Consider the following 16,373-nt stretch of genomic DNA (forward strand, 5'->3'; position numbering starts at 1 on the left):
AAAAAATGTGGAACCTCGGGTTACATTACCCTCGGGTAACGTAAACTTCGGGTTGCGAAAGCAGCAAACCCGGACGTGTTCTGCCACTCGCGCACGCGTCAAAGTGGTCTACCGCCGTGCGTGCATGCGCAGAAGCGGTCTTTCTGGTTGTGAAAACTTCAGGATACAGCCGGACCTCTGGAACGGATCCTGTTTGCAACCGGAGGTACCACTGTATACCCTGTGATTTTTTAAGAATGGCATATCTAATATCATTCCAGTGGGGGGAAATAACGTTAAACATGTCAGTGTAGATCCAGCTCAACAGGGTCACACTCCCCCTCTCCCTTTCACAATAAGGGCACCAGGGTTTTGTCATTCCTGAACCCAGGTCTGAGTCCAGGCTGCAATGGGTCTCGATAACTGGTTTCCTCCAATAGTACATACAACTGCACTGCCATGACCCTCTCAAGGGCCTTGCCTGAAAAGGAGGTGGTTGTGACTGGGCAATGCTTGATAAATACCTTTGGGTCCAGGGAAAGTTTTTCCAGGAGTGGTTGAACCACCAGCTCCTTTAAGGCGGTAGGCATCATCCCGTTCCACAGAGATGCATTCACCATACCATGGACCTGTCAGATTGCATTTCCTAGTACAGAAAGTATTGATCTGATGTGTTGAGATCTTTCCTATTCTGATTAGTTCAGGAGAATTCTATTTTTTTTATAAGATATTTATTAAAATTTTCAAAGTATTACAAAGTAAAATAAAATAATAATAATAATAATAATAATAATAATAATAATAATAATAATAATAATAATAATAATAATACAAAATAAAAATGGTTAAAAACAACTCATTCTTTCCATTACTTATTTTTCATTAGCTTATTTCCCGGACCTCCTTTTTTGTATTCCAGTTCAGTTTGTTGGTTCAGCAAATCCTTACCCTCTTTGTTTATCCTAATCATAGATCTTAAAATATTGTAACGTTAAATTTTTGCCTATTAATAATCCATTTTTCATATTCCTTTATAGTATTACAGCTGAAAACCACTTAATTTCTATCCAACATCATTCTAACATTCATTAATTTTACAATGTTTCTGTAAATAGTCTTTAAATTTCTTCCCATCTTCCTCCACCGACTCTTCTCCCTGGTCTCGGATTCTGCCAGTCATTGATGCCAGTTCCATGTAGTCCATCACCTTCATCTGCCATTCTTCCAGGGTGGGTAGATCTTGTGTCTTCCAATACTTTGCAATGAGTATTCTTGCTGCTGTTGTGGCATACATAAAAAAAGTTCTGTCCTTCTTTGGCACCAATTGGCCGACTATGCCCAGTTCAGGAGGATTTTAAAAGGGTTATTCTCTTTGTGAAAGAAATTTTTCTTTCCATGTGAAAGAAACAGGAAGAAGGTTTTCGTTTGGGTTATTTCTGCTGGGAAGCTGAGTACAGCTAGTTTAAATTACCGTATTTTTCGCTCTATAGGACGCACCGGACCATAGGATGCACTGGACCATAGGAGGGGGCGAACAGGAAAAAATATTCTCCCCCTCTCTGCTCAGCGCCCCTTCAGCGAAGCGGCAGGAGAATTTCTCCTCCCGCTTCGCTGAAGGGGCGCTGCGCAGAGAGGGAAAACTGGGCAGCGCGTCTCCAGCGAAGTGAAGCCTGGATTGCAAGAGGGATCGGTGTGCACTGAACCCTCTCGCTCTCCAGGCTTCAGGCTTCAGGCGGCTATCCGCAAGCCTTCAGAGTGCAGCGGGAACTCCTGCTGTGCTCCAAAGGCTTGCGGATAGCTACCTGAAGCCCCTAGAGCACAGCGGGAGTTCCCGCTGTGCTCCGGGGGCTTCAGTCAGCTTCAGCGAAAGCAACGTGAAGCCTCCTGAGCGCGGGGGGAGCTCTCCCTCTGCGCTTCGGAGGCTTCGCGTTGCTATCGCTGAAGCCAAGGAGCCTGCATTCGCTCCATAAGATGCACACACATTTCCCCTTAATTTTTGAAGGGGGGAAAGTGCGTCTTATAGAGCAAAAAATACGGTAATTTTGTTGTCCTTTCTGTTAAGGTGAAACTGACTGTTATAGTCGGGCCAGGAGGAGCCTGGCTCTCACTCGCTTTCTCTTCTGTCTCTTTGTTCTGGTGTTCTGTTCTGTATGGTTAGTGTTAACGTTAAGTCTTATTATAAGTTTGTGAGTTTTATTGTAAGTGCAGCAACTGGATTTTTATGGACTGTGCCAATCCTGAATGTACTGGATTTCTGACAATGATGCTCATTTCCCTTCAGTAGCAAGAAAAAGCTCTGCTGGATGAAGTACAATTGCCTCAGGTCTATTTTTTGGGAACTCTGCTATGTTTTTAAGTTTCTTCCTCCCTAGAAGAAGCTAAGCCGACAGGACCCAGCTAGCTTTAATCTGTCATGAAGGGCAAGGATCGAAAGGGTACATCATTGGGCACATACTCACAAGCGCCTTGTCAACATCGTCAGGTTGCAGAAACCAAAACTGATCCCACAAAGCAAGGCTTGGTGGAGCATTGAAAGCTTCACTTGGAGCTGCATCAAAGACTGAAATTTTATTTTACTTCCCCTGAAAATGCAAAAAGAATGTGTCACGGAGCATCACATTTCCACATCTCTCTTGAGAGTGTGGTTGTGAGTTCCTCTTATTGTCTGATGTGAATTGTTGGGTTTCCTTTCTAGAGGAGGTCGAGGACTTTGAACACATTATCCTTAGAAATGCTATACTTAGGGGGCCAAAGCTTGCTGTTGAATCGGAAATCTGTATAAAGCTTCTTATCTTTCTGGCTTCTTCATGAACTGGAGGGACAAGGGATTCTTCGTTTGTGCCTGACATCAGCTCTCCTCAATGGAGCAGGTCTACATGTGTTCCCCCCCCCCATTAAAGTGGAAAGCAGTTTTTGTACTGTATGCGGAGTGCAACCATTCAAGCAACCCTTGACCCTTTAGAAAACAAAATTATTTTGCCTCTGATCTTTCAATGCATTTATAGTGTTTTAGTATTTCAATAAGCACTCCCATCGTGACATGTTAATTTACTGTGAATTAGAAGCTCATACAAATTTCATAGCCTCTTGTCTCCGAAGGAAACTTTTTAGAAACAATTACAAAGTCTCCACAGTGAGGACTGACATCCAAACATGCACTTCTTACCTTTAATTCTGCAAAAAATGTAAATTGCATCCTGAGTAAGTATTTTAGGCAATTATGTACTGCACAGAAGAGAGGGTGGTAGATCTGATGATTATCTCCTAATTAACCTTGAGAAAGAAACATTCTGAAGCACCGAAAACGTCAAGCAGGTGAATGACAATAAACATGGAATCAAAAGGACTTTGCCACTAATGTCAGTAGAGGATGCTACCTTGTGCAGAGATTTCTCTGTGGCTGTAGTCTGGCTGCCCCCATTGGCATGACAGAGTGACCCACAAGGTATGTTTGAGTAAGGTAAAAGGTAAAGGACCCCATGACGGTTAATTCCAGTCAAAGGCGACTATGGGATTGTGGTACGCATCTCACTTTTAGGCCGAGGGAGCCAGTGTTTGTCCCCAGGCAGCTTTCCAGGTCATGTGGCCAGCAGGACTAAAATGCTTCTGGTGCAATGGAACACTGTGATGGAAACCAGAGCGCACAGAAATACTGTTTACCTTCCCGCTGGAGCGGTACCTATTTATCTACTCACACTGGCATGCTTTCGAACTGCTAGGTTGGCAGGAGCTGGGACAGAGCAACAGGCGCTCACCCTGTCATGGGGATTCAAACCACCGACCTTCCAATCAGCAAGCCCCAAAAAATTGGGGAATGAGGGACAGGAAATCAAGAAGAAAATGTGTTAAAAAATATGATTGGAGTTATGTAATAATTTGGAAGATTTAATAAAAATCAGTAATGAACTCCAACTCCAATTGGCCCCCGGTAGCATGGGATAATAGGATTTATAGCCCAGCAACATGGAGGCAATAGTTTTCCCCATCCTGCCTTAATGTGCCTCCATGACACCTCTAAAGTAAATAAATATGACAAAAGACAAATTCATTAAACACACATACCCACCCACCCACACACACACACACACAGAGAGAGAGAGAGAGAGAGAGAGAGAGAGAAGAGAGAGAGACCACCTGTACTGGTAATTTGCTTCATCACACCACCCATGAGATATTTCTTTCTCGTTTGCTACACAGAGTGTGAAGAAGAGAGAATGGAAATGTACAAAACCCTGTTGTTAAATATTAAGCTGTGGGGAAATGAGTCCTTGGTGTGCACAAAGGAAAAGAAGCAATGAGAAATAGACAAATCTTTTCAATTAAAAGATGCTAAGGCAAAATGAAGCCAATTTCTTTTGTTTTTCGTATGTGGTGTAATTAGGCATAGTTACCAGTGTGCATATGTCAACAGTTTAATTCAAAAGAATAAACTCTCTGCCACATCCTTCCCCAAACACACTCAGAGAAAACCAGTCCCTTGCAGCAAATGCAGTGTAAAACCCTCAAGTGAATTATAGGGTCACAGTCGTAGCCCTATGTTGCTTATAGGGTCACAACTGTGGTCTTACGTTCAAGGCAAGTCAGATATATATATATATATATATATATATATATATATATATATATATATATATATTCCACCATTGTAGTGAGAAATCAGGAGTGTAGTAGGTTCTACAGCTCATAGCTAGAAAATGGTTCAACAGTATGATTTGAGCTGATGATTAAGTACTTCTAGTCTATCAATTATTTATTTACAGAGTATGATTTGAAACATGGCAGTGTAGGTAAAAGTAAAGGTAAAGGACCCCTGGACAGTTAAGTCCAGTCAAAGGCGACTCTAGGGTTGCGGCGCACATCTCGCTTTCAGGCCGAGGGAGCCGCCGTTTGTCCACAGACAGCTTTCCGGGTCCTGTGGCCAGCAGGACTAAACCACTTCTGCCACAACGGGACACCGTGACGGGAACCAGAGTGCGTGGAAACACCATTTACCTTCCCGCTGCAGTGGTACCTATTTATCTGCTTGCACTGGTATGCTTTGAACTGCTAGGTTGGCAGGAGCTGGGACAGAGCAATGGAAGCTCACCCCGTTGTGTGGATTTGAACTGCCAGCCTTCTGATAGGTAAGCCCAAGAGGCTTGGTATTTTAGACCACAGTGCCACCTGCATCCCATTGTAAGAGGAGAATGTTTGAGGATGGTCCATGTCCAACTGGGAGTGACTTAAACATGAAATGAGTGACCTGGGAAGTTGGCATTTTGCCTGTATCTGGTAACAGGCAGTGGTGAGTGTCTTGCACCATGCACTCACAGGGCCAGGGGGTGTTAGAGTTGCAGCAACGGGATCCCTGATCTGGACTTTGCGTAGAGTAGGAATGAATGCTCTCCGCCATAAGAACAAGTTCCGAGGCTTTACTGGGAACAGTCTTAAAACAGTTACAAATAAATGTTACAAGGATACAAAGTACCACATTGCTTTTAAACAAACAAGCAGTGCAGGGCCATCTTCTTTTAAGTCCTTAATTTACCCCAAAAATTTTCATCTCTCTGATCCCAGAGAGAGAGAGAGAGAGAGATCCTGAGCAACTCGCAGAGCTTAGCCACTACTGCTGCTGGCTCCATTACCAACTAAAACACTGAGTTCTCAGTTTTCATCTGTTAGTATTCCTGCTCCATGATTGCAGTTATGGGATTGTTGTCTATCACATGACGGTGTATGTTTTGACTCCACAGAGTGGAAAGTGATGGAGACAGGATGTTTTTGTTACTATGTTCCCTGAAGTGGGACTATTGTCCTTTGTTCTTTTTCTCTTTTCTGTCTGATGCTAGAGAGAGAGGGAGCCATGTTGCAGTGCTCCGTGTGCATTTATATGTAAATACAGTAGATTAGCTAAAATGCTGAGTTGCTGAGGTCTGTTACACATGATGCACAAACTCTGCAGATCCCTAAGTGTGCCGGTGTCGGTTGGCATCGGTCGCTGTGATGTTCGGGCTGAAGAAAGCTTTTGAAGCTCCTGAATGATTGACCAGGATGGAGAGAACATGCCAGTCGGGCATGTGTCTCTACCAGGGTCCTACTTGAGTGTAGGATGAGTTCCTGACATCATCTTCCTGCTGTGAGAGATCTGCAACTTGAGTTCCTGGCAAGGAGTCATCAGTTGACCTGGAAATCTCCACCCTTTGCTAAGCTCCTGTGCCTAATGCAAACTTCTCTACTTTGCAGATGCAAAGTTTTTCAACTTCAGTGCATACAAACATTAAACATCATGCATATTAAACTTACATCTTTAATAGGAGCTAAAGCAATGAGGCCTCCATTGCATGGCAATATTGATCGTGCTTTGTATATCTTTATCCACTACATAAAAACCAAGCCATCCAGTATATATATGCTTATTAAGGGCTGCATAACCTCAAGCTTCACACAAACAGTCTTTGCAGAAGAAAAGGTACCATTCATAATAGTTGCTTTCACAGTCAAGAAGGCTAGAGCTTGATCAATATGTCTTTAATATTCAGTGGAACTTCACTGGCTTTTGGACTTCTCTATACAGTGATACCTCAGGTTACATACGCTTCAGGTTACAGACTCCGCTAACCCAGAAATAGTGCTTCAGGTTAAGAACTTTGCTTCAGGATGAGAACAGAAATTGTGCTCCGGCGGCACGGTGGCAGCAGGAGGCCGCATTAGCTAAAGTGGTGCTTCAGGTTAAGAACAATTTCAGGTTAAGAACGGACCTCCGGAACGAATTAAGTACTTAACCCGAGGTACCACTGTATGTGGGTTGGCTTGACTAGCAATATAGGGATACAGGAAGCTGACTTATATTGAGCCAGACCATTGGTCCATCTAGTTCAGTATTGTCTACACTGATTGGCAGCTGCCCCCCAGGATTTCAGGCAAGCACTCCTCTCAGCCCTACCCGGAAACAACCAGCATGAACCTTGGACCATCTGCAAGGTAGCCAGTTCCTCCACCATTGAGCGATGGCCTGTGCCTTCCTGGTTTTCTCTGAACAAGATCATCTTTGGTTGAATCAGCCGACAGGCAAAGGAAATCACTTGAGAGCATGAAAGTTATTTGGTGCATAACTTTCTAATCAAGGGTCATCTGTCAGCCGTGTATGTAATGCGTCAAGAGGGACGACTGTGTGCATGTGGAAGCAAAGATGTGATTGATTGTCATACACAAGGAGGGGGTATTGATTAAGCATGGCTTCACATTTTATAGACCTGCTCCCCCGGTTACTGAAGAAGCAAATCTATAAAATGTGGCATTTAGTACATAGTTATTTGCTTGGCTTCTTTGCACATGACCTCCCATCTGCCTTGATCTCTGATACCGGGCTGTTCTTTTTCAATGCCTTCCTTTCTTTCTCCAGATCCTCCCCACTGTCTTCTGCATTCCATAAACCTTTCTAAAAATCACACAAAAGAGCAAAAGAAACTCGAAGGCTCCCTCATTTACATTACAGAGACTCTGCCAAAACCATGATAAAAGGAAGGCCTCCAATCTTCAAAGATTTCTACAAGTCTGGATATGGGCTTGTCTCTCTGCTCGTAAGTGCCAACCAGCTAAAATTATCAGTACATTTGATGAACCACTAAATTCTAATAGCAGCATGATCTAGGGCATCTGGGCTTCAGAACCCTTGCAGAGATCTCCTGAACAAACAAATGCTATTGGCTACATCATTAATTAAAGAACCTTTTAATGAGGGTGAAAGAGGAGAGCGCAAAATATGGTCTGAAGCTCAACATTAAAAAAACGAAGATCATGGCCACTGGTCCCATCACTTCCTGGCAAATAGAAGGGGAGGAAATGGAGGCAATGAGAGATTTTACTTTCTTGGGCTCCATGATCACTGCAGATGGTGACTGCAGCCACGAAATTAAAAGACGCCTGCTTCTTGGGAGAAAAGCAATGACATACCTAGACAGCATCTTAAAAAGTAGAGACATCACCTTGCCAACAAAGGTCCTTATAGTAAAAGCTATGGGTTTCCAAGTAGTGATGTATGGAAGTGAGAGCTGGACCATAAAGAAGGCTGATCGCCAAAAAAATTGATGCATTTGAATTATGGTGCTGGAGGAGACTCTGGAGAGTTCCATGGACTGCAAGAAGATCAAACCTATCCATTCTGAAGGAAATCTGCCCTGAGTGCTCACTGGAGGGACAGATCGTGAAGCTGAGGTTCCAATACTTTGGCCACCTCATGAGAAGAGAAGACTCCATGGAAAAGACCCTGATGTTGAGAAAGATGGAGGGCACAAGGAGAAGTGGATGACAGAGAACAGGATGGTTGGATAGTGTTCTCGAAGCTACCAGCATGAATTTGACCAAACTGCGGGAGGCAGTGGAAGACAGAAGTGCCTGGCGTGCTCTGGTCCATGGGGTCACGAAGACACGACTAAATGACTAAACGACTAAACAGCAGCAACAACACATCATTAATCCTTCTTCCTATCTTAATTCCCTTTTAAAATAGTCCAACTGCTATAACTTTGCTGGATCATTTGTAGTGGAGGTTCAGAACCAGAGGAACCAACTTCTGGAATAGATTGCAGGGGCCTGATGTGATGTCCTAATGCCACACTTGTAACATTGCAAGGAGGCTAGGCGCAGAGCAAAATGCAGTGGCAGCACCACCCCAGTGGCTGGTAGTCCCCACCTTCCGCTTCCCCCTACTGAACAAGGGTAAGATAGGGGGCGGTCCCCCCACAGTCATTGGAGGCAGCAGTAGGAGGAAGAACCCAAAGCCACGTCACATCTGGCTCCGTGTTTGCCCTCCTCCATCCTCTGAACAATGGGGGTCAGCCCCCTCAAAAAAAATGGGGGGTCCAAAATGCCACAGCCTCTAGCAGTTGGTGCCTATGTTCAATAAATAAGGGAATACAGTGGTGCCTTGGTTCTCAAACTTGATCCGTTCCAGAAGTCTGTTCCAAAACCAAATTGTTCCAAAACCAAGGCACACTTTCCCATAGAAAGTAATGCAAAATGGACTAATCGGTTCCAGACTTTTAAAAACAACGCCTAAAACAGCAATTTAACGTGAATTTTACTCTCTAACGAGACCATTGATCCATAAAATGAAAGCAATAATCAATGTAAAGGTAAAGGTAAAGGTACCCCTGCCCGAACGGGCCAGTCTTGACAGACTCTGTGGTTTGTGCGCCCATCTCACATCTATTGGCCGGGGGCCAGCGCTGTCCGGAGACACTTCCGGGTCACGTGGCCAGCGTGACAAAGCTGCATCTGGCGAGCCAGCGCAGCACACGGAACGCCGTTTACCTTCCCGCTGGTAAGCGGTACCTATTTATCTACTTGCACCCGGGGGTGCTTTCGAACTGCTAGGTTGGCAGGCGCTGGGACCGAGCAGCGGGAGCGCACCCCGCCGCGGGGATTCGAACCGCCGACCTTTCGATCGGCAAGCCCTAGGCGCTGAGGCTTTAGCCCACAGCGCCACCCGCGTCCCCTAATAATCAATGTACTGCGCTATAAAATAAATAAGACAGTACAGAAGTACCGAAAACCTGGAAGTAAGTACAGTGGGACCTCAGGCTACAGACGCTTCAGGTTACAGACGCTTCAGGTTACAGACTCCATTAACCCAGAAATAGTACCTTGGGTTAAGAACTTTGCTTCAGGATGAGAACAGAAATCAGCGGGAGGCTCCATTAGCTAAAGTGGTACCTCAGGTCCTCCAGAACAAATTAAGTTCTTAACCCGAGGTACCACTGTATTGTAGATGATAAAAATTAAAATTATTTTCCCCCCCTTACCTGCACTGATGATAGTCATTGTTTGGATCGGGGGCTTTTATCCATTTCTGTAGTCACACCATCAATCAATCAATCAGTAGCTGAACTGGGTTCCACATAGTCACAAAAACAAATGAACTGAAAAAGCTTCAAAAACAAAAATGCAAAATAAAGAGCAAAAATGAAAGCGCCAAACTTAATCTGTTCCGGAGTCCATTTGACTTTCAAAATGTTCAAAAACCAAGATGCAGCTTCTGATTGGTGCAGGGACCCCAGAAACAATAGCCAACAACCACATCGGATGTTTGGCTTCCGAAAAACATTCGAAAACCGAAATACAGTTGTACCTCAGGTTAAGTACTTAATTTGTTCCGGAGGTCCATACTTAATCTGAAACTGTTCTTAACCTGAAGCACCACTTTAGCTTATGGGGCCTCCTGCTGCTGCCGTGCCGTCAGAGCACAATTTCTGTTCTCAACCTGAAACAAAGTTCTTAACCTGAAGCACTATTTCTGGGTTAGCGGAGTCTGTAACCTGAAGCGTATGTAACCTGAAGCGTATGTAACCCGAGGTACCACTGTACTTACTTCCGGGTTTTCGGCATTTGAGAACCAAGGCGTTTGAGTACCAAGGTGTTTGAGAACCAAGGTACTGCTGTACTACACTCTGTGTAAGGATGGAGACCAACTTCTTCTGGTCTTAGATTCCCATAAATAGGTGACACTTCCTCTCAGTTCCCTTCTTTCCTTGGGCACATCCAAATCAGATGATCCAAGATGCCCTGTAAGGACATATCCCTCGCAAGAAACTCTGCTCATACTCTGAAATCAAGATTCAGCTTAAGCAGGCAAAATGCAATTTACTGTTAGATTGAATATATCGGTTTGATTTGAAGATAGGTGTTTGTTATCTGTTGCCTTCGTTTCCCCCTTCGCCTCTAAATAAGACAGCTTTCAAAGTATATGAAGAAAGTTTGATTGATTTTAAAATGTGTTTCTCGGGAATTACTGACTAAAATCTTCTCCATCTGCTAAGACAGTGTGGTTATTAAGTTAGCCCTTGTATAGTTCACAAGGTTCTGTGAAATTTGGCATCCTCTGGGCTTTGAGAAATCGAAACTAAAACCCCTTTCTTTAATTTCCCATACTTTTGCTGGTTTGGAGGGATGCATTCTCGTTAGCGATATATAGACTTGCCACTGAATTTCATTGGTAGTGGAATCCAGGTGAAATTCTATGGTCCTGGCAATATGGATATTTATTTATTTATGGGGGGGGGATCATTTTCAAGTAGCAGTAGCTTTTACAAACCCCACAGCGCTGTGTTATTTCGAGTAAAAAAATAATGCATGAGGGAGAAAATTGAGGGCCCAGATGGAACAAAATGGTGGGGGTGGGGGGTGGCATAAAGGTGTGGATCATAAGAGCGCACAAAAAACAGAACTGGAAATCACCTCACGGATTTTTACATGGAAATTGGTTGCTGGTGGCTGAGGAAATGGAATTGGTGACATTGGTTTTGCCTACGCCTAATGAATGATTCAAAGCCATATAGGAGAAAACAGCAGAGATGAATGTCAAGAGAACTTCAGCATTGTTTTAATACCAAAATGAAGTTATCTTAGTTCACCTTTCCTTGGTCAGTTATTATATTTCAGAACACTGTTATGGATGTCAGGCTGATACTTTCCCAGTTTATTTAGTATGAACCTCAGCTGAGAGACGCTGACCTTTGATGAGAAAATGAATTCTTTTCATATCGTGCAGCATATTAAGAAAATAAAAACAGCCCTGTCAGTTGGACGGAGAGTCCATCTAGTTATGGTTCCAACCATAGTCAGTCTCTACGGGGCAGAAAAGGGGTCAAGGAATGCTTACCTGTGTAGCATACGAGGACTTTCCCCCTCAAGGTCTTGGGCATTCTGGCTTAATTAATTCATTTGGATAACAATAACAATAACAATAACAATAACAATAACAATAACAATAACAATAACAATAACAATAACAATAACAATAACAATAACAATAACAATAACAATAACAATAACAATAACAATAACAATAACAATAACAATAATAATTTATTATTTATACCCCACCCATCTGGCTAGGCTTCCCCAGCCACTCTGGGCGGCTTCCAACAAAGTATTAAAATACAGTGGTCTGTTAAACATTAAAAGCTTCCCTAAACAGGGCTGCCTTCAGATGTCTTCTAAAAGTCTGGTAGTTGTTTTTCTTTTCGACATCTGATGGGAGGGCATTCCACAGGGCAGGTGCCACTATTGAGAAGGCCCTCTGCCTGGTTCCCTGTAACTTGGCTTCTCGCAATGAGGGAACCGCCAGAAGGCCCTCAGCTCTGGACCTCAGTGTCCGGGCAGAATGATGGGGGTGGAGACGCCCAGATATACTGGACCGAGGCCGTTTTGGGCTTTAAAGGTCAGCACCAACACTTTGAATTGTGCTCAGAAACATACTGGGAGCCAATGTAGGTCTTTCAAGACCAGTGTTATGTGGTCTCGGCGGCTGCTCAGAAGGTCATGTGCTGCCACCATCTCCTGCATTTTCTCCCATTCTTAGGGTTTTCTGAGAAAGCTATGTACTTGGGCAACAGCTTCTTCCATGTCTTTCTGGCTGCAAGAGTCTTTCTATCTTTCCCTGTTCCAGCTTCTCTTAGACCAGTAACTTAAATTGACAAGCTGGAACATGTGTAGAGGAGGGCAACCAAGACGATCAAGGGTCTGGAAACCAAGCCTGATGAGGAACGTTGAAGGAGCTTGGTCTGTTTAGCCTGGAAAAGAGGAGACTTCAAATATCTTAGGGCTGTCACATGGAAGAGGGAGCAAGCTTTTTTCCTCCTGCTCTGGATGAAATGGCTTCAAGTTACCAGAAAGGAGATTCTGACTAAACATCAGGAATAACTTCCTGTCAGGAAGAACTGTTCAACAGTGGAATGGTCTCCCTTGAGAGGTGGTGGACTCTTCTTCCTTGGAGGTTTTTTAAGCCAAGGTTGGATGGCCATCTGTCATGGATGCTTTAGCTGAGATTCCTGCATTGCAGGGGGTTGGACTTGATGACTCTTCCAATTCTAAGATTCTATGATTAGAACAGTTAGGTGTGTGGGTAGTTTTGGAACCATGTGGGAGAGAAGTAGGGACAACATATATTTAAAGCACTTTTATAGTCATGGAGAATCTTGTAGTTTGTTAAGGGTGATGGGAATTGTAGCTCTGTGATGTCAGTGCACAGAAGCTCCCAAAAACATATGTGGAGGGCTTTAGATTCCTTCAGTCAGGTGTTGAGAGAATTCAGTTAACATAGTAATAATCTCCAGAGGGACATGCATGTTACTCTCTTGTGGTAACTTAAAGACTAGGGATGCAGGTGGTGCTGTGGTCTAAACCACAAAGCCTAGGGCTTGCCGATTGGAAGGTCAGCAATTCGAAGCCCCGCAATAGGGTGAGCTCCCATTGCTCGGTCCCAGCTCCTGCCAACCTAGCACTTCAAAGTGCAAGTTGATAAATAGGTACCACTCCAGCAAGAAGGTAAACGGCGTTTCTGTGCGCTGCTCTGGTTCGCCAGAAGTGGCTCAAGTCATGCTGGCCACATGACCCGGAAAAACAGTCTGCGGACAAATGCCGGCTCCCTTGGCCAGTAAAGCGAGATGAGCGCCGCAACCCCAGAGTCATCCGTGACTGGACTTAACTGTCAGGGATCCTTTACCTTTTTTACCTTAAAGACTGACATGTTGATTATGGCATCAGCCTTCCTGGAGCAGAGTCCATAAGATACATGAAAGGTAATCCTAAATTGGCAGGCAGAAGACTAAAGCTTGTTAATGCTAGATGGGCCATAAAATGTTGAGGGCAATAATTTGTGCCCTCAAGAAACCCAGGCAAAAAGAAAGCATGTTAAGTATTTTCTAATCCATATCTCCTAAATCTGTCACCAAAGAGGGTGCATTTGCAAAACAAACTGGATGGGTATGTGTGATGTCAGATTGTTCTTAAAGTAGCCAAGGAGACAGGAGGGATTTATAGAATTATGTGTATTGAGAAAGGACTCTTTTCTCACATAAGACGTTGTATGTTTTCCTAGTATCTGATATCCAGAGGTCTATGTAGTGGTAAATTTTAAGTGCAGGAGTTTTTCTTGGCAGCCTCCTTAGGCCTCTGAATGAGTGAGCTTAATGGCTGAGTGGAGATTTGAACGCTGGTGTCCCAGGTTCTAGACCAGTGCTCTAACCACTACACCACACTGCCTCTATTTATTACAGTTAACTAACATTCATAGCATTGTAGCACTGGAAGGGATTCCAAGGGTCATATAATAGTGAGCTGGCAAAGTGTGCTTTTATTAGCATGCTGGAATTTGCTTGATAAACCATGTGGCATGATTGTAATCTCATATACACTCACATGCAGTCCTCTTCAGACATTAACGTGGCACTTTTGTAAGTTACATTGAGGTCTTCTGTCGAGTAAGTGGCATAATTTTTGTAAAAATAAATGAAAGAAAGTGGATACAAGCATGCTAGCTCTGTCCCCATTTATGTCACCTTTCAACTTGTGGACGGCAACAGTCTGAAGCAATGAATCCATGAAGGCCATAATGTCAGATATAAAAGGTCAGATCTAAAAGGTGTGGCGAGGCTCCATTGATCCAAAGGGTTCCTCACTTCCAACTATTGTCTTCCACAAATTGGAAGACAACAGATCTGAGAACAGAGGGAACAGTGACAGCAAAACTCATCTTGGCTGTCCCTGATCACTTGCAAGTAAGCTCCATTGGACACTGCTGACTGCATACACTCTTGTGCAAATTAATTGAAACAATGAATTCAGTACAATAGTTTATTGTACAAAACTCACATATACATGTACAAAACTCACATATGCGTACATTAGTAACAGGTATGACCTCCGCTATTTTTAAGCAGCATTTGAACACGGTTTGGCATGAAGTCTACTAGTTTCAAACAGTCACTGTTGATTTTCGGGTCCCTGTACCACACTTGAATCAGCGCCTGAATGAGCTTCTCCATAGTCCATAGTTCTCCATAGTTCTCCATAGCCTGCAAGCGCTCCAGTTGGAGAACAGCCTTCACCTAAGGTGTCATGGGCTTTGAAGGCACTCAAACTCAGGATGCAAGGGAGAAACGTGCTAAGAGGAAGGCACGCTTGGCAAATCCACACCGTGATCAACTCCTGCCCGGAAACCAATGTCCCCACTGTGGAAGGATGTGTGGATCCAGAATTGGCCTCCACAGTCACTTACGGACTCATTGTTAAAACCGTGTTTATGGAAGACAATCTTACTCGGCTACGAGTGATCACCAAAGAAGAAGAAGAGTCGTACAGTCTACAGCACGGAGGCGACTTTTGCATATAGCCCACACATTCTCAATGGGATTTGCGTCCGGGGAATTCCCTGGCCAATCAAGTACCTGTATTTGCTGTTCTGTCGTGAATTTCTTCACCATTTTCGATATGTGACAGGGGGCTAGGTCCTGCTGCAATATCCCAGTACTGTCAGGATACCTCTTTTCCAGCTCTGGAATAACTCTCTTTTGTAGAACTTCAATATATTGTCGCGAGCACATCATTCCTTCTATTGGCTGCAGGCTTCCGACACCATAATAACTGAAGCATCCTCAAAACATTTTTTTTTTGTGGGTGCTTGACAGACTGATCGATGTGGCATAGAAAACATGCTTTGTTTCAATTAATTTGCACAAGGCTGTAAGTTGTAAGATCCATTAGGCTTCAGCAGAAGATCTTCAGCCAACTGAAACGCAACCTCTGGCTTCCAACTAGAAATACAAACAATCTTGCAAAGAAGGGTAACCATTGGAGAGGATGACTTTGGTCTTTTACATTTCGGCGGAGCCCCGTACGATGCTAAAATTTGGCATTCCCTGCCTCTCGCTCTCCATTCCACAATGTTGTTGCTTAGCATTCTGCTCAATTCACTACATCAGAGTTGATGCCCTACAGCATCCCCCAGGTGTCCAGTGTGGCCGAATTGGTTGCGCTGCCCTAAATCTGCCTCTGAACCATTGGAACCGGTAGCAATTTTTATTTTTATTTTATAAATATTTTATTAAGTTTTCACAATAGAAAAGCATTCAAGAAAATATACCAAGACAAAGAAAATACAAAATCACAAAAAACAATACAATACAAAAATACAAACATTAAACACATCAAAAAAAAAAGAAAAAAGAGATAAAAACACATATAATAACAAAAAACAAAAATTCCCTCTTTCTTAATTTCTCATCTTCAGTTAACTTATTTTCCCGACTTCCTCACGTCTCCCGTTCTTGTATCCCTTTTAGAAATTAATTCAGCAAATTCATATCCTATTAATTTATCTGTTGTTAATCCAATCTTACATTTTACTTTGTTGCTAAAGCCCCTGAGATTCATTTCAATGTCCTCAACATTCAAAAATTTTACAATATTTCTGCAAATAAATTTTAAATTTCTTCCAATCTTCCTCCACCGACTCCTCTCCCTGGTCTCGGATTCTGCCAGTCATTTCCGCCATCTCCATATAGTCTATTAGTTGCATCTGCCAATCTTCCAAGGTGGGTAGATCTTGTGTCTTCCAATGCTTTGCGATGAGAATT

Source organism: Podarcis bocagei, assembly GCF_964188305.1.
Source record: "Podarcis bocagei genome assembly, chromosome: 10".
Lineage (NCBI taxonomy): Eukaryota > Metazoa > Chordata > Lepidosauria > Squamata > Lacertidae > Podarcis > Podarcis bocagei.